Source organism: Panthera pardus, unplaced genomic scaffold, assembly GCF_024362965.1.
Source record: "Panthera pardus isolate Hobbes unplaced genomic scaffold, ASM2436296v1 HiC_scaffold_27, whole genome shotgun sequence".
NCBI classification, from domain to species: Eukaryota; Metazoa; Chordata; class Mammalia; order Carnivora; family Felidae; genus Panthera; species Panthera pardus.
The window spans coordinates 107183846-107202674 of NW_026526843.1; the positions used below are offsets into that span (position 1 = coordinate 107183846).

The following is an 18829-nucleotide window of genomic DNA, read 5'->3' on the forward strand; positions in this document are numbered from 1 at the left end:
TCATATTTTAGGAATTTGCAATTTAGCTTTTCTGCCATTCTCCAGAAGCCCTGCTGTTTCCCAATTTCAGCTTTATAATCTTCAGCAAAAAACATGCTGCATGGAATTCCTCGTATAGGCTAGTAGATACTGCTAAGAGCAAGGTCAAAGCTTACTGCATTTTAAGTGAAGAGTCTGTTATTTGTATGGGTATACACTCTCATTAAAGAGTAATAATTACTCAGTGGTACCATTTCCCTAGGAAAGTTTAATTAACTTCATAACTAAGAGTGTGTGAGAAGATGAGATACATGACTGGCTGAGCATTCTCTACTTCTCTCTCCATAGCTATCTAGCAAAGAGAATTTTATCTTTGCTCTCCTGTTTGAGATCTTTCAGGATGCAGAATTGGGAGAGCAAGATAGACTTAGAAAGAGATGGACCTGAGAGGTGGTGCTGAGCAAGAAGAAAAGATTTAGTGAAAAGCCAAGTTAAACCTGGGATTAAGGTTGAAAGAAGGGAGACAGAAAGGAAAAACTGTGTGCTGGATGTCAGAGAGAGTTTGGGAGTCTGGTTAGTGAACTGGAGAGCAGAGGAAAGCTGACTCTTAGCGCTATTTCTATAGTTATGATTCAGATCCCCTTTAATATTCTTCTTTAATTTCATGTTTTTCCTTTATTTTGAGATGTTACTCATGTATAGTCAAGTGCACAAATCTTAAGAATTGAGCTTGATGACTTTTTACATATGTCTACTATCATGAAGCTCAAGATAAAGAACATCCCACATGTCTTCCTCATCCCCTTCTCAGTCCACTCCCTAAGAAGTTATCACTCTTTTAAGTTTCTTCTATCACCACACATTAGTTTTTGTGTGTTTTCTTAACTTCATAAAAATGGAATCATATATACTATTTCTTGTATGCTTTATTTCACTCAACATTACATCTTTAAGACACCAATATTGTTGCAAGTGACAAAAGCAGGTTATTTTTTAATTTTTATTATTTTTTAAATTTTTTAAATCTTTATTTATTTTTGAGAGAGAGAGACAGAGTGCGAGTGGGGGAGGAACAGAGAGAGATGGAGGCACAGAATCCAAAGCAGGCTCCAGGCTCTGAGATGTCAGCCCAGAGCCCGATGCTGGGCTCTAACTCACAAACCATGAGAACATGACCTCAACTGAAGTTGGCCGCTTAACCAACTGAGCCACCCAGGCACCCCTCATTTTTTTTTATTAAAATCAGTTTATTTGCAGTATTCCACAAATTATTTATCTGTTGTATACTTGACAGACATTTGAGTGTTTCCAGTGTTTGTCTATTATAAATGCTATGACAATTCTTGTATATATGTATGTGCTGGTAGATATAATCACTCACTTATGTTGGGTGTATGTCCATGTATGGAATTACTGGGTCATAGAATGGACATACCTGTGTCTTTAGTCTTTGTTGTTAAATATTTTTCCAAGGTGGATGTACCAATGTACATTCCTACCAGCAATGTGAGAGAGTTCTAGTTGCTCCATATCCTTGCCAGACTTGATATTTAAAACATTTCTTCAAGCTGTGTTGAGATATTATTGACATACAAGGAGTTGAAAGTTTTGGTCCTTTAATTGTAGTCACCTTTAATGTTCATTGAGGGGCACAAGCAGAGAATAGAAGTCCTTTTTAACTATTTTCATTGTTAAACTCTGCTTCAGTATAAAGAATTCTGTGCAGGGGCACTTGGGTGGCTCAGTCAGTTAAGCATCTCACTCTTGATTTTGGCCCAAGTCATGATCTCACAGTTTGTAAGATCGAGCCCCATGTTGGGCTCTGTGCTGACAGCATGGAGCCTGATTCAGATTTTCTCTCTCCCTTTCTCTCTGCCCCTCCCCAACTTGTGCGCATGTGCATGCGCTCTCTCTGTTTCTGTCTCTTTCTCTCTCAAAGTAAGTAAATAAACTTAAGAAAAAAAGAATTCTGTGCATAGACTGGTACACGAAGCCTCGGAAATTCTCAGGGTCACAGGAGGTCTGAGGTTTTGGATTTGTGCAGATTTAGTTCAGCTGTTGAAGTAAGCACATACTTGAGAAGAACTGAAGAAGATCACTGTGGTCTTGAAGGTAAATTTTTATTCAGTAAAGACAGAAGAGTAGCTCTTAAAAGACGGATGGTTCAGTAAAGACTGGCTAAAGTTGGCAGAACTGTCAGAAGAACAGACTACTGCATCTTTCTGTTAGGCCAGTCGTTAAACTTGACTATGTACTAGAGGCCTCTGGAGAACTTGTTAAAACACAGCTCACCACTCCCATCCCCCAGAGTTTCTGAATAATCAGGTCTCGGGTGGCAGAGGGGGTAGAGAATCTGCATTTCTAACCAGTTCCCAGGTGATGCTCATGCTGCTGATCCCAAGACCACACTGTGCTCTGTGAACCACTGAGGTCCCTGATTGCAGTGTCCCAGTGAGAGGCAGTGGGGGTGAGAGGTTGTTGGATTTAGCATATATTTGGAAGGGTCAAGCCAATGAAACTTGATGTTAAACATTGTGATCCTAGGTTGTTCTTTAAGTTTGTTTCCCATTTGTGTGTTTTTGCTTTTTAGGTTTTTATTTTATGTATTCATTTATTTAAAAAAATTTAGGGGGGTTGGAAGAGCCATCTGAGGCTTTATTTGGGATTGGATTTTAGCTGGGGGCATGGGCAAGAGGGAGTACCCAGGGCAGCAGACTACCCCAAGGGTAGGCTGAGGCCCAGGGTGAGCCTTAGTGGGTCTCCTATTCCTGATGCTCCCCATGCACAGCTTCTTCCCCCAAAGGCTCTATGGCAGCCTCAGGAGTGGGGTGGGTGGGTGGGAGGGACTACAGTGACTGTTCATTTGGACAGGACATCAGATGATTTGTACATCAGCTTCCTATCATGGGTCTTGATCTTCACAACCACGGCCTTGGAGGAGCTGACTTGGATGAGGAAACTGGAGCCCTTCCACATCTGAAGCTGGACTGGAAAGAGCCCAGGCTGTAGTTGAGGCCAGGGCTTCTAAGGCCCCCATAGGCTGAGCTCAGCCCACCTGAGTAGTTATGTTCTGCATCCCACACTCCAGCTGGCTCTCCTTGCCCTCCAGCAGCTTGCAGTATAGGTGGCGATCCCGATCTCCAGGTCCTGCTTAACATTCATGGGCTTGTGGTACTCCCACAGCTGCCACACCATATCCTGCTTGCCTTGCTGCAGGGGAGCCTCCAGCTTGGCCAGCTTGGCATTAGTGTCCTTAATCACCAGCTCCCCATGCTGCTCTGCATCAGCAATGGAGGCCTCCAGGGAAGCCCTCTGGCCTTTGAGGCCCCCAATCTCAGCCTGGAGTTGACTGATATTCTGGCTCATCTTGGAAATCTCTGTCTTTGTGTGATGGCAGTCATCCCTGTGCTTCTCAGCCAATATCTGCAGCTCCTCATACTTGATCTGATATGTGGTCTAGGCCTCAGCTGGTCTGTGGTTGGCGATGTCCTCATATTGAACCTTGACCGTGGCGATAATGCTTTCCAGTTTCAGGGAACAGCTATTGTCTGTGGACAGGACCATGGACGTGTCTGAGATCTGAAACTGTAGCTCATGAATCTCCTCTTCATACAGCTGCCTTAAGAAAGTAATCTTGTTGGTGAGCCCTTCCAGGTGAGACTCCAGGTCTACCTTGTTCGTGTAACCTTTGTCTGCATCCTTCTTGATTAGGACAAATTCATTCTCCATGTCTGCACACTCTTTGATCTCCTTGTACTTATTCTTGAAGTCCTCCACCAGTCCCTGCATGTTGCCAAGCTTTACCTCTGGCTTCAGCTTCTCCGGGCCCAATGTGTCCAGTTGCCGCCCAGGGTTGTTGATGTCGCTCTTGAACATGTTGTCCGTGTTGCTCCGAGCTGTTTTCTGCTGCTGCAGGAGGCTCCACTTGGTCTCCGGAATTTTGCTCTGCTCCAAGTGCCTCACCTTGCCGATGAAGGAGGCAAACTTGTTGTTGAGGGTCTTGTTCTGCTCCTTCTCCTGGGTGCTCACAGCCTGGATGTCAGGGTCTACCTCCAGCTTAAGGAGGCTCAGTAGGCTCTGGTTCACGGAGACAGGCATGATGTGCCCCATAACCCTGGCCCTGCTGTACCCCCGACCATACACATGCTGGCGCCCAGGCCACCCCAGAAGCTGCTATTGCTGCTCATACAGGAGAAGGCTGAAGAGTTGATGCAGGCGCCAGGTGCACTCATGTATGAGTGGCTGCTGACGGCCCCGGGGGCTGGAGGTGGACACCTTGTCAGAGGTCTGGGTCATTCTGATGGACATGGTGGAGGCTGGACTGGAGGCAATTAGGCTGTACGTGACAGAGGTTCGAGAAGGACACAAGATGCTGCTTCTATGTGGACGCTTTTTAGTTTTTTTACTTTGAGAGACAGTGCAGTTTTCTTAAACATACAAGCTCTAGGTTCAAATCAATACTCTACCACCTATCAATTGTGCAATCTTACACATTACTTCATTTCTCATTTATAAAATGTGGATAGTATGAGCAGGGGGTTTTTGCAAGAAATAAATGAGATACCTCATATAAAACTTATCAGGAGGTACCTGCCTGGCTCAGTCAGTAGAGTGCGTGACTCTTGATTTTGGTGGTGTGAGTTTGAGCCCCACGTTGGGTATAGAGATTACTTAAAAATAAAATCTTTAAAAAAAAACTATCATGGTATACAGAATATGGACTTTTGATTGCTTCAAGTTGGGCAAGGAGACACTTAGATATTATAATGAGGGTTGTCAAAATAACTGAGAAGAAAATTCTTTTTTTCGTTTTCAAAAAAGATTTTATGGGAATGCAAGCTGGTGCAGCCACTCTGGAAAACAGTATGGAGGTTCCTCAAAAAACTAAAAATAGAACTACCCTATGACACAGCAATTGCACTACTAGGCATTTATCCATGGGATACAGGTGTGCTGTTTCGAAGGGACACATGCACCCCCATGTTTAGAGCAGCACTATCCACAATAGCCAAAGTATGGAAAAAGCCCAAATGTCCATCGATGGATGAATGGATAAAGAACATGTGATACACACACACACACACACACACAATGGAGTATTACACAGCAATCAAAAAGAATGAAATCTTGTCATTTGCAACTACGTGGATGGAACTGGAGGGTATTATGCTAAGTGAAATTAGTCAGTTAGAGAAAGACAAAAATCATATGACTTCACTCATATGAGGACTTTAAGAGACAAAACAGATGAACATAAGGGAAGGGAAACAAAAATAATATAAAAACATGGAGGGGGACAAAACAGAAGAGACTCATAAATATGGAGAACAAACTGAGGGTTACTGGAGGGGTTGTGGGAGGGGGGATGGGATAAATGGGTAAGGGGCATTAAGGGATCTACTCCTGAAATCATTGTTTCACTATATGATAACTAATTTGGATATAAATTTAAAAAAAATAAAAAATAAAATTAAAAAAAGATTTTATTAATTTATTGATTTTTTAATGTTTATTTTTGAGAGAGGGAGAGAGGGAGGGAGGAAGGGCAGGAGGGACACAGAGCATGAGTGGGGCAGGGGCAGAGAGAGAGGGAGACACAGAATCTGAAGCAGGCTCCAGGCTCTGAGCTGTCAGCACAGAGCTGATGTGGGGCTCAAACCCACGAACTTTGAGATCATAACCTGATCCAAAGTTGGACGCTTAACCAACTAAGCCACCCAGGCAGCCCAAGATTTTATTTTTTTAAAGTAATCTCTACACCTAAGGTGGAGCTCAAACTCACAACCCTAAGATCAAGAGCCATATGCTCTACCAACTGAGCCAACCAGGTGCCCCTCCATTTATTTTCTAATATTTTTTTGATAACTGAGAAATTTGCAGAAAGCTAATTTTAAAACTTTCTATTTTTATCGCCTTTACACAAAGCAAATGTTGTGTCAATAGTAATTATAATTCTGATAGGTGACTTTAAAAATTTAGCTTGTACGTTCTGGACAAATCTTGTATAATATGTACAGTATTCACAATGGAAATTTTATCCATTTGGATTTAATGGGTTTTGGTGAGAACTGCAAACTAGACAGTTGTACTTGGCACTGAAAATTTTTCATTATTCAGTTATCTTATCAGTGACACAATTAAAAATTGCTGAATTATTATCTATTCAACTACAAAACTGCCAAAGGTCAAAATCTCTGATACTGGTTTTTAGCATATGGACAGGCCAAAGCAAATGATGCAAAAATTTTTAAATGTTTTCAGAACTCAGCAAAATTTTGGCCAAGCAAAGTTTTCATGCAGGAAACATTATGCAAGCATCTATTTTTTATTATCCCTTCGGAAAATGGAATTGTCCACTATAATAATACATAATTCCAGCAAACTCTTCTGCATCCCATTAGTTATAAAATGAACTAACCATCAAAAGGCAGTCATCTGTAGCAAAAGCATTTTATCTTTGTAGATGCAATAAAGGTTTCATTTCCTTTGAAAAATAGGCAGAGATTATTTTCCAGCAAAATGTTAACAGTCTCCTTACATGCTATAATGATACAGGCTTATTATTTTCTGTTCCAGTGGTTTTTAAGGGGAGACACCTATCAGAATCACTTGGAGGATGGTGCATCTTCAAAATACCCCTGGTCCTGGGCTGCCTGGGTGGCTCAGTCAGTTAGTGTACGACTTCGGCTCAGGTCATGATCTCACCATTCCCGAGTTTGAGCCCTGCATTGGGCTCTGTGCTGACAGCTCAGAGCCTGGAGCCTGTTTCAGATTCAGTCTCTGTTTCTGCCCCTCCCCCACTCATGCTCTGTCTCTGTCTCTCTCTCTTTCAAAAATAAATAAACATTAAGAAAAATTTAAGACTAAACAAAAAACAGAATACTCCTGGTCCTGGGCCCTGGCTGGATGCAAGGCTGGGACTCTCTGAGGCTGAAGCATGGACATGTTTGTGTTTATATGTTTTTTAGCCTCCCATAGGACCTCCCTTTTGTGTCATGTGGCAGTTTGGATAATCTGAAAGCCCTTCTTCTATAGAACACCTAGAAGTGCTGGATAAAATAAGGCAAGTATCTTTTTTTAAAAGTTTATTTATTTTTGGGGGGCACCTGGGTGGCTCAGTCGGTTAAGTGTCCAACTCTTGATTTCTGCTCAGGTCATGATCTCACAATTCATGAGATTGAGCCCTGCATCAGGCTCTGCACTGACAGCGCAGAACCTGCTTGGGATTCTCTTTCTCCCTCTCTTTCTCTCTCTCTCAAAATAAATAAGTAAACATTTTTTAAAAGTTTATTTTTTCAGTAATCTCTACTACACCCAACGTGGGGCTCAAACTCATAACTCTGAGATCAAGAATCACATGCTCTTCTGACTAAGCCAGCCAGCCCCGCCCCTTTATTTTTATTTTATTTTATTTTATTTTATTTTATTTTATTTTTTAAAGTTTATTTACTTTGAGAGAGAGAGAGAGAGAGAGAGAGTGAGAGAGCAAATGGGAAAGAGCAGAGAGAGTGGGAGAGAGAATCCCAAGCAGGCTTTGCACTGTCAGCACAGAGCCTGACGTGGGGCTTGAACTCATGAACCGTGAGATCATGACCTTAGCCAAAGCTGGACGCTTAACTGACTGAATCACCCAGGTGCCCCGTGCCTCCCCTTCTTAAAGTCTATTATTTTTTAGAAGGCAAGTATCATTTTTTAACCATTTTTATTTTTTAATGTTTATTTATTTATTTTGAGAGAGAGAGCAAAAGCAGGGGAGGGGCAGATAGGGGGAGAGAGAATACTAAGTGCAATGTGGAGCCTGACATGGGGGGTCGATCTCATGAACTGTGAGATCATGACCTGAGCCAAAACCAAGAGTCAGACACTTAACCAACTGAGCCACCCAAGCACCTGTAGAAGGCAAGTATCATTTTAAATGCATAGTAAGGAAAATACTTCAAGGCCAAAATCAGAGCTAGACCTATAGTTTCATATGGTAAGCAGCTGCTGACACTGTTTCCCCCAGAAGAGGAAGACAGAACTCCTACCTTTGCAACCAAGTTGGTTTTAACAACTTTTCAGGTCCAGAGAAAAGGGTCTGGGACCAGACAAAATGGGGAACTAGAACTAAGAACCTTGTATAAACTTGGGACTCTGAGAGGGCCACAGTGGAGTAGAAAGCAAAGCCATCCGTCAGCTGAGGTAGAAAACAAAGAAGCTTGTCTACCCTTGTCTGAGCTTTGAGTGGGGGTGGGGGTGGAGAATACACATACCCCACCCCCCACGCACACACATATGTACTTACAAATATATCCATGGGAATAAATAATCATCGACTTTCCTCAGGGTAGTTTTCAGTCTGAATTTATATTCTATGGTCTGACAGCCCCAAACTAGGAAATTAGTTTAAGAAATAATTGCAGACTGGAACATTTTCAGGGCTCTTGGAAATAGCAAATGCAGGACTTCTCATGAGGGGCACAATCAAGTGAGACAAAACCATGATTGTAGGGGACTGTGGAAGTAAGTTAAGCAGAGACCAGGTGTTCCTGGGGTGCTGAATGGCTGAGACAAGATGGACTGTCTAACCTTAGGCAATCACCCTGCTCCCTGCATAGTGACTGCCTTCTCCAAGTGCCACTACTCTAAGGGTTCAAAGGTGTACCCCTAGTCTGAGAATTTGCTCAATAGGGTGAGAGTGAACAGGTGACTCTTTTGCCACCCTATCCCTAGCATATAATATAGTTAGAACCTTGTGTAAGAACTTGCATATAGGGAGTACTCCCTCTTGCTGCTTCCCTTGCACTCTGGAGTTGACCCAGATTAGGGGCTGGACTTCAGCCATTACCTGTAGATATGAGGTCAAGCAGCCAGTACCTCCATGGGAATATCAGTTCATAGGCCAAAATAACCAGACATCTAAGGAGTACAGATACCTCAAAAGAGAAGCAACAATTTATGCTGGAAATCATGTACCAATTGTAGCAGAAATACTAATAAGCCAATCAAGGGTTTTTAGTAAATATGAAAGGACTTCCCGTTCCAGTTAGAATGTAGAAAGTTGCAAGATACTGCCATTCCCACCCTATCAGGTGATTCTAAAGCAACTGCCTATTGAAAGCTGCTAGTCTGTTCCAGTAAACTGTAGAGCAGTAAATGCATGGGTAAATGTAGACAGGCTAAGTTTGACAAGAATGGTGATCTATGGTGATATTATTTACATGCTTATGCTTACATTTTATTCAGTACCATGCAATTTTATCTTGCAACTGCTTAGTCAATTAGGGGTAAGTTGGAGGAGATGTAAGGGTGAATACATCACTAACAGAATTATTTATTAATTTGTGGTTCATTTGGAAGACTAAAGATTGTTCAAACAGACAGCTGTGACATTTTCCCTAATGCTTTGTCATGGAGGTAAAACCCCAAATGAAAATCAGTGTGTCAGCACTGTAGTACTACAATTGGCTTTATAAGAAGAGCCATCCAAATTTTAATTTATTTAGCATTAATACTTCACTTGCAGATTGTTTTTAAAAACTGCATTGGCCTATTTAACCTTTCTGGATTTAAACATTCCACGTGGGAGAGCTACATGGCTTTGAGGTAGGGAATTGTCTTGAAAAGCTTTTTGGAAACCCAAGTGTCAATCAAAAACAAGAACTGGTCAGTAATGGAGCCATAGAAAAAAGCAGGGTGCGCTAGGTAAACATGGGTAGTGCCTTTCTGTGCACTGTCCTAGGGAGAGAAGCGTCAACAAATATCCAAAATGCCTGATACCTCAAATGCTGAAATTATGTCAGGCTAATAAAACCTGATTTCATTGTGGGGAAAAGATAGTCTCTTCACTAAAGGGTGCTGGGAAAACTGGGTGGCTACATGTAAAAGAATGAAACTAGACCACTTATTAAAACCACACACAAAAATAAGCTCAAAATTAAGACCTAAATGTGAGACCTGAAACCATATAAATCCTAGAAGAATACACAGGAAGGGGACACCTGTCTGGCTAAGTTAGTAAAGCATATGACTCTTGATCTTGGGGTCGTGAGTTTGAGCCCCATGGTGAGTGCAGAGATTACTTACATTTTTTAAATCTTTAAATATTTAAAAATATGTTTTATTTATTTTGAGAGAGAGTGCGTGCATGTGAGCAGAGGGAGGGGCAGAGAGAGAGGGAGAGAGAGAATTCCAAGCAGGCTCCACACTGTCAGCACAGAGCCTAACACAGGGCTCAAACCCACGAACTGTGAGATCAGGACCTGAGCTGAAATCAAGAGCAGGACACCCAACTGACCAAGCCATTGAGGTGACCCTTTTTAAAATCTTTAAAAAAAAAAAAAAAAAAAAGAAAAGAAAACACAGGTAGTAATTTCTTTGACATCGGCCATAGCAACATTTTTCTAGATATGTCTCCTAAGGTAAGAGAAATAAAAGCAAAAATAAATTACTGGGACTACATCAAAATAAAAAGCATTAAAAAGCTTTTGCACAGTAAAGGAAACCATCAACAAAACAAAAAAGCAACGTACTGAATGGGAGGAGATATTTCCAAATGATATATCTGATAAGGGTTTAATATCCAAAATATATAAAGAATTTATATAACTCAAACCAGAAACAAACAAACAAACAAACCAAAACCACACAACCAAACAATGTGATTAAAAATGGAGGACCTGAACAGACATTTTTCCAAAGATGACATCCAGATGGCCAATAGACACTTGAAAAGATACTCAACATCACTCATCATCAGGGAAATACAAGTCAAAACCATGATGAGATACCACCTCACACCTGTCAGAATGGCTAAAATTAACAACATAAGAAACAACAGGTGTTGGTGAGGATGCGGAGAAATTGGAACCCTCTTGTACTGTTGGTGGGAATGCAAACTGGTGCAACCACTGTAGAAAACAGTATGGAGATTCCTCAAAAAGTTAAAAATGGAACTATCCTATGATCCAGCAATTGCACTAGGAGGTATTTACCCAAAGGATACAAAAATACAGATTTAAAGGGGTACATGCACCTCAGTGTTCATAGCAGCATTGTCAACAATAGCCAACCTATGGAAAGAGCCCAAATGTCCATCAACTAATGAAAGGATAAAGAGTGATTGTTTCCAGTGATGTGTCTAGTAAGAAGTTGCTGCCTACGTTCCTTCTTCTCTAGGATTTTGATGGTTTCCTGTCTCACATGTAGGTATTTCATCCATTTTGAATTTATTTTTGTGTATGGTGTAAGAAAGTGATCCAGTTTCATTCTGCTGCATGTTGCCATCCAGTTTTCCCAACACCATTTGTTAAAGTGACTGTTTTTTTTTCCATTGGATATTCTTTTCTGCTTTGTCAAAGATGAGTTGGCCATATAGTTGTGGGTCATTTCTGGGTTTTCTGTTCTGTTCCATTGATCTATGTGTCTGTTTTTGTGCCAGGACCATACTGTCTTGATGACTATAGCTTTATAATATAGCTTGAAGTCTGGAACTGTGATGCCTCCAGCTTTGCTTTTCTTTTTCAGGATTTCTTTGGCTATTTGGGGTCTTTTGTGGTTCCATACCAACTTTAGGATTGTTTGTTCTAGCTCTGTGAAAAATGCTGGTGGTATTTTGATAGGGATTGCATTGTACGTGTAGATTGCTTTGGCTAGTATAGACATTTTAACAATGTTTGTTCTTCCAATCCATGAGAATGGAATGTATTTCCATTTCTTTGTGCCCTCCTTAATTTCTTTCTTACGTGTTCTAGAGTTTTCAGAGCACAGATCTTCTGCCTCTTTGGTTAGGTTTATTCCTAGGGATCCTATGTTTTTTGGTGCAATTGTAAATGGGATCGATTCCTTGATTTCTCTTTCTGCTGCTTCATTATTGGTGTATAGAAATGCAAGAGATTTCTGTACATTGATTTTGTATCCTGTGACTTTGTTGAATTTGTGTATCCAGTTCTAGCATTTTTTTTGGTGAGTCTTTTGGGTTTTCTATATAGACTATCATGTCATCTTTGAATACTGAAAGTTTTATTTCTTCCTTGCTGGTTTGAATGCCTTTTATTTCTTTTTGTCATCTGATTGCTGAAGCTAAGACTTCCAGTTCTATATTAAATAACAACACTGAGAGTGGTCATCCCTGTCTTCTTCCTGACTGTAGAGGAAAAGCTCTCAGTTTTTCCCCATTGAGGATGATGCTAGCTGTGGGTCTTTTGTATATGGCCTTTATCCCTACTTTGTTGACGGTTTTTATCAAGAATGGATGCTGTACTTTTTCAAATGCTTCTTCTGCATCTATTGAGAGGATCATATGGTTCTTATCCTTTCTTTTTTTCATGTGGTGTATCACGTTGATTGATTTGTAAATACTGAACCACTCTTGCAGCCCAGGAATAAGTCCCACTTGATCATGGTAAATGATTCTTTTAATGTATTGTTGGGTTGGATTTGCTAGTCTCTTGTTGAGAATTTCTGCCTCCCATGTTCACCAGGGAGATTGGCCTGTAATTCTCCTTTTTTTAGTGAGGTCTTTGTCTGGTTTTGGAGTCATAGTAATGCTGGCCTCGTAGAAAGGGTTTGGAAGTTTTCCTTCCATTTCTATTTTTTTTGGTACAGTTGGAGAAGAACAGATATTAACTCTTCTTTTTTTTAAAAAAAGTTTATGTATTTTGAGAGAGAGATAGCCTGCGTGCATGTGTGTGCATGCATGTGCCTGAGTGGGGGAGGAGCAGAGAGAGAGAGGGAGAGAGAGAGAATCCTAAGCAGCCTCTGCCCTGTCAGTGTACAGTCCAATGCGGCTCAATATCACTAACAGTGAGGTCATTACCTGAACCAAAATCAAGTGTTGGTTGCTAGGGGTGCCAGAGTGGCTCAGGCAGTTGAGCATCCAACACTTGATTTTGGCTTAGGTCATGATCTCACAGTTTGGTTTGTGGGTTCAAACCTCACATTGGGCTCCATACTGACCGTGTGGAGTCTGTTTGGAATTCTCTCTCTTTCCTTTTCTCTCTGTTCCTTCCTCGTTTGCACTCCCTTTCAATCAATCAATCAGTCAATCGATCTTAAAAAAAAAAAAAAAAAAGACGCTTAACTGACTGAGGCACCCAGGTGTCCTGGTTATCAGTTCTTATTTTTTTAAAAATGTTTATTTTTGAGAAAGAGACAGAGTGTGAGCAGGGGAGGGGCAGAGAGAGGGAGACATGGAGTCAGAAGCAGGCTCCAGGCTCTGAGCTGTCAGCATAAAGCCTGATGAAGGGCTTGAACCCACAAACCAAGAGATCATGACCTGAGCCAAAGTCGGAGGCTTAACCTCCTGAGCCACCCAGGTGCCCCTCAATTCTTCTTTAAATGTTAGTAGAATTCCCTTGGGAAGCCATCTGGTCCTGGACTTTTGTTTGTTGGGAGATTTTTGATTACTGATTCAACTTCTTTGCTGATTATGGTTCTGTTAAAATTTTCTATTCCTGTTTCAATGTGGGTAGTTTATATGTTTCTAGGAATTTGTCCATTTCTTCCAGATTGCCCAGTTTATTGGCAAATAACTTTTCATAAAATTCTCTTATAATTGTTTGTAATTTCGTGCTGTTGGTTGTGATCTTTCCTCTCTCATTTGTGATTTTTTTTTTTTTGAGTCCTTTCTCTATAACATGAAGGAAGTGAAGAACTGGGAGCAACAATCCAATCAACCTCACTTTCCTTTGACTTTTGGGTCCAGTTGTAAATGCTTCACAATCTGTTTTCTTACTTTTCCATCTTCTTCTCTTGCAGCTTCTCCACTTCTCTCACTGCATTCTCCTCAGTCTTTTGATGATCAGGGGATGATCAGGTGCAATAATAGGGCATGATGTATCTCACTTGCAAGGCTTCATCCATGCTACTGCCTTCTCCTGATGGCACTCTTCTGTCTCTCTTTCTCACCCCTACCTCCCTGCTCCCACTCACCACAGGGGATTCACCTCTCCTGGCTGCCAGTGTAAATGGTACCTCCTGTAGGATGAACTAGTTACTCCTTGCCTGCATTGCCAAAGCTCCAGCACTTGATTTTATCAGAACCTTTACCACAAGACATTGCTTTTTCTTATGTAATTGACTGTGTCCCATGATTGACTAGGACCTTCACGAGGTTGGAAACTGTAACTATATCATGAACCTGTCCCCAGCAACTAATACACTTAGCGCCTTGCATATAGTAAGTAGTCATTTTGTTTTTAGTCAACGAATGTATACCTAAGTGAGAACAAACAACTGAGAATACAATTTGGCTTGAGGGTCTGCTCAAAGTAATTTATTCTGAAAAGTCTAAGGTATACGTATTGTCCAAAAGACTCAAGGTAATGAAATGTGTATATGGCATTTTCATTTTTTCAAATTCGTCTCTGGTCTCTGCTGCTTATTTTCATTACACAAATCTCCCCTTTGTTAGACTTTTGCCATCTACATACTAAATTGCAAGGCAGCCTATAGGTGACTCTACTAGTTTGAAGAAAGACTTTGTCCTGTGGCTGTAATAAAAAGATAGAACTGGGCTGATAATGTTTGCAACAGTTCAAAGGATGCAGCCAGAATATTGATCAGCTCTTGTGGCCGACTGTATGCCAAGGGACAAAGCATCTTCCCTAGGAGGGAATGGTGGGATCTGCCTTTTTAAGATACACTGCTCTAAGTTATTTGTTTAGAGCCAGAAGACTAATTCTTAATTGATGCATTTCTGAGTGAAGAGACCCAGATGTTACATGCTAATTTTCTCTTTTAGAGTGTGTCAATTTATGCAATTCTGGCTTGAGGGCTGGGAGAGTAGATCAGTCACACCTGACTACCTGCTCTACATGAAAATATGTGCACTAATGCTTTGTCTCTGGAATTGGAGGAAGAAAATTTCATTAAGGACAGGAGCTATTCCTAGTCCCCAATGAAGGGCAAAGAGGCCAATTAAGGATCTGAAAGTGATTGGCTGGTGGGTGTTGGGTGTACATAGGGAGGATGGTGGAAGTCATGGAAGACCCAAATCTTCCAGGTCCCAGCATATGGGTTTGTTTACTTCGAGAGGTGATTGCCAGCTGAGGTCTGTGTTCTTGCAGCTCATTTCAAATTCTGATGATAGAGAAATTATTCCTTTTTCTGATGATGAGAAATCTGATCCAAGTCGCATAGGCTTAGAAATGTCTATGTTAGTAATTTGCTAAATTTAAGGATATAGGATTTCACAATTAGATTCTCATTTAAGAAAAACCGTCTTGCTTATTTAGAGAATTAGTATTTTATTAGTCAAAATGGATTTGCTTCTGAGGTTTAAACTACTTGGATTCATTTCAGGCAAATGTTTTCTAAGGGCTGAGTTCTTAAATTGAAAGAGATACATAAGCCAACATAATAACATATTTAATGAGCTGCATGAATGCCTTGAAAAATCCCATCCTGGCCAAACAGTAGAACAGAAATCATAACCAAAGCTGCCAAATAGTTTCCCCCAAAGGGCCCAAATCATCCTAGGTTACAGTACAGACCCATGCATTTATTTATTTTTTCTATTTTCTGAATTTCTTCTTATATAAAGCTTGGTCCTTTATAAATGTAGCATGATTTTTTTTTCTTAGCTAATTTAAGGGTATGACTGGCAACACTGAATTGTTTCCCAGATGAGATCAGTAATCTCTTTGGAAGAGTGGGTTCGTGTGTGTTTGGGAGCAGTAGGAGGTGGTTATAAAGAGACTGTGGAAACACTTCACATGTCCAAGCAGAGATGTGGAGAACTCTAGATTGTATGATTAATCTTTTCCAAAACATCTCCCATCCTTTGTCTTGTGACACTTTATCTCCCAATTATTTCAAAAGTTGTCATGAAATTCTCAGGGCAGCTGCTTGAACTTCACAGTGGCCTTGGAGACTTCCCCTCTTCCCAGTTCATTATTCACAGGACAGTGAACCTCTCAAAGTGCAGGTGGGAATTGTTTTAGTGGCCAGAGAGAGGAGCCCAGCAGGATAGGGCCTGGGTGAGGAGTGGAAGTGAGGGAGAAATGGCTGAGGCTAGAGGGAGGGGCTGTTCCTGGATCTGGAGGACTGGAAGATTGTGGATTACAAGGTGAAGAAATGGCTTCTCAATGTACACATTTCCAGGGTTCCAGGAAGAGGCCCCGGGAGAACTTTCACAGATGGATGATCTGCTGACCATGGTTCTCTGACTCACCTAAATCTGACCTCCTTGGGGTTCTCTCATGGGTATTGCTGCTACCACCACCAAGAACTGTTAGAGTTCTTGTAAAGGAACCTGAACCAGTGTGACTGTTCAGTCATCATCAGGGCTTTTGGTTACTATAAGGAAATACTTAGTGATCAGAGACAGATGAGAGTTATAGATCTCCTCCCCCACAACCAGGTGAATATCACTGTAAAAGCAAACCTAATTTTGCTAAACATACAAGTACTTAGAGTGAACAGTCACCAAACAGACAAATTGTTACTGTGAGTTCAGTGACCTCACTCTCGGTTCCTTAGGCATTCTGACAAGCACCTGGTCCCAAATGTTTAACCCAAGGCAGACCCAGCACTGTTCTGAAGACAGATGACCAGGCCTTTTAATGAGATCAGGCCCCACTGTCCTTTTTGAAAGGAGCGGACACCAGATCAAATAGAATGGTGTATGTACACGTTAGGCAGCTCGGTTTAGTAGATTCTTATTTTCTTATTTATGTAAGAGTCATGAGGCTCATATAGTCTTTCTGACCCCTCATATACCTCCAACACCACTCATTTCAGCAATGAGCAATTATTTCTAACATCTGTTGAGTTAATATAAAAGCCCTAGGGAATATTCAGATTCACATAGCTACCCTGGAATGTGGTTCACTGATGAGAGCCCTTCAGGGTTCACTAACTGCCCCTGGGGTGTAGATTAAAGTACATTTTCATTCCTGTAGCAATTCCTGTACTCCACCCCCCCCCCCCCGCCACTAATCTCCATAAATGATATTATAAACATCATTCATGGAAATAAAATAACTCAATAAAACCCCTGCCACTCACAGTAAAGCAGAGTGCAGGTTATTAAGCCATTGTTCCTCAATTCCATGCTTTTTGTGATGCTGGGGTGGGGGACTCTGCAAACATTTGTTTTGCCAGCTGTCCCTGCTAGGCTCTGCTGTAGGGGCGCTGGAGAGAGACTGCTCCTTCCTGTGGCCAGCATGAGCGAGCAACTACACTCCACACTTTGTCAACAGTGGCATCTTCCCATGCTTCTGAGGAACCAGCCATCCCAGCACCCTCCACCCCTCCAGTCTGAGTCCCAGCTCCATGGGACCTCTCCTCTGGGCCTGTAGACTCTGGGAACTGACTTCTTCCCTTTGTTTCTTCAGCCGGCTATTTCTTGCAGTTAATTGTGTTTGTGTTACCTCATTGTTCCCATTTTATGTTTCCAGGTCTCCAGTAACCTGCTTTACTAAATCCCTGTATTAAATTACTCTATAAAATAACTAGTTTGGGCTCTGCTTTCCAGATTGGATCCTAAATGATATAGTCAAGGGTCTAAATATAAGAGCAGGAGTAGCAAAAAAATTCTAGGAGCTTTGCAAAGAAAATTTCAAACCAAAAGGTTTACAAGGAAAGGACTAATAGAATATGACTATCTTTGGATAGCCCAAGATTTGAAATGTCAGTATGGTAGGGCTATATCAGATAAGTAGAAGATTTTACAAAATCTAGTTATCACAGTGATCTGACAGCATGTATTGGGGAAGTGGGCACTGAGTGCCTGGGAGTAGTAGACAGTGTGCTAGCTAGTCTCCAAAGATGGCCCCGATAATATCTTCCCCCCTGCCTTTACACACATGCCACTCTCTACATCAGGGTAGAGCTTCTTTTCCCTCCCTGTGAATTTGGGCTTGCCTTGAGACGGGCTTCATGCTGACATTCTGGGAATTCTGAGTCCAGTCATTCATAGAACTACCAGCTTATGCTTCTTCCTCTTGCATTGTGCATTCCTGACACAGTTCCTCCCATAACCCGGTCACCATGGTATGAGAAGCTCGAGCCACATGGCAAGGCCACATAAAGGAGAACTGAGGTACAGTGGTCAATAGCCCCAGTTGACATCCCTGCAAACAACCAGAATTTGCTGCCAGCCATGTGAGTATGCCATCCTGAATGTTCCAGTTCAGCTAGGCCCCAGATGACTACAATCCTAGCTGATGTCATGTGGAGTAGGAGAATCACCCAGCTGAGCTCAGTCAATCAAGGGACTGGTGAAAAAGAAGTAAATGGTTGTTTAAGCCCCTAGGTTTATGGAGTATGTTATATGCAACAAGAGAGAACCAAAATAGACAGGAAGCCCAGTTCCCAGATACTGGGAGGCTAAGATCACTGATAGGAAACCTGGAGACATGGTTACTAAGGTTGATCAAACCCAACCTGCAGTATTAAGGCAGCACAGAAGGGTGAACATTTGATTATACCAGCTGCTACCAGAATTTAGGGAAGGGCCTCAAATCCTTTGAGAGGCTGCTTGGGGGATGGAAGACGAAGCACATGGACAGAGCAAAAGGAGACAACACAGGTACTGGCAAAATTGCCTACAGAAGGATGGATGAGAATTCCTGGAGTGAGTGAAGACAGGAGAAAGGAGAAGAAGAAATACAGAGTGAGTGAGGAAGCAAGGCCCAGGGTGGACATGAAGCTGAGAGCAAGAGTGGGCAAGGCATTGGGCATTGGGCCATAGGCTGAGTTCATGAGAAATTCCTGGCAGTGAGCAGGTGGATAACTTTGAGAACAAGGTCATCCAGTAGTCAGTATTTACTATAAACTTAGGCCTTTTTGGAATGTTTTCTGTTGAAACTGATGTGGAAATGAGACCACAGTCTCAAAAGTTTTTGAAATAGCAACACCTGACATT

General features: G+C 41.6%; 1 pseudogene; it reads right to left on the bottom strand.

Moving 5' to 3' along the window:
- Positions 1-2838: 2838 nt before the first annotated feature.
- On the bottom strand, positions 2839-4302 carry LOC109257435 (keratin, type II cytoskeletal 8-like; annotated as a pseudogene).
- Between the last annotated feature and the right edge of the window lie 14527 nt (positions 4303-18829).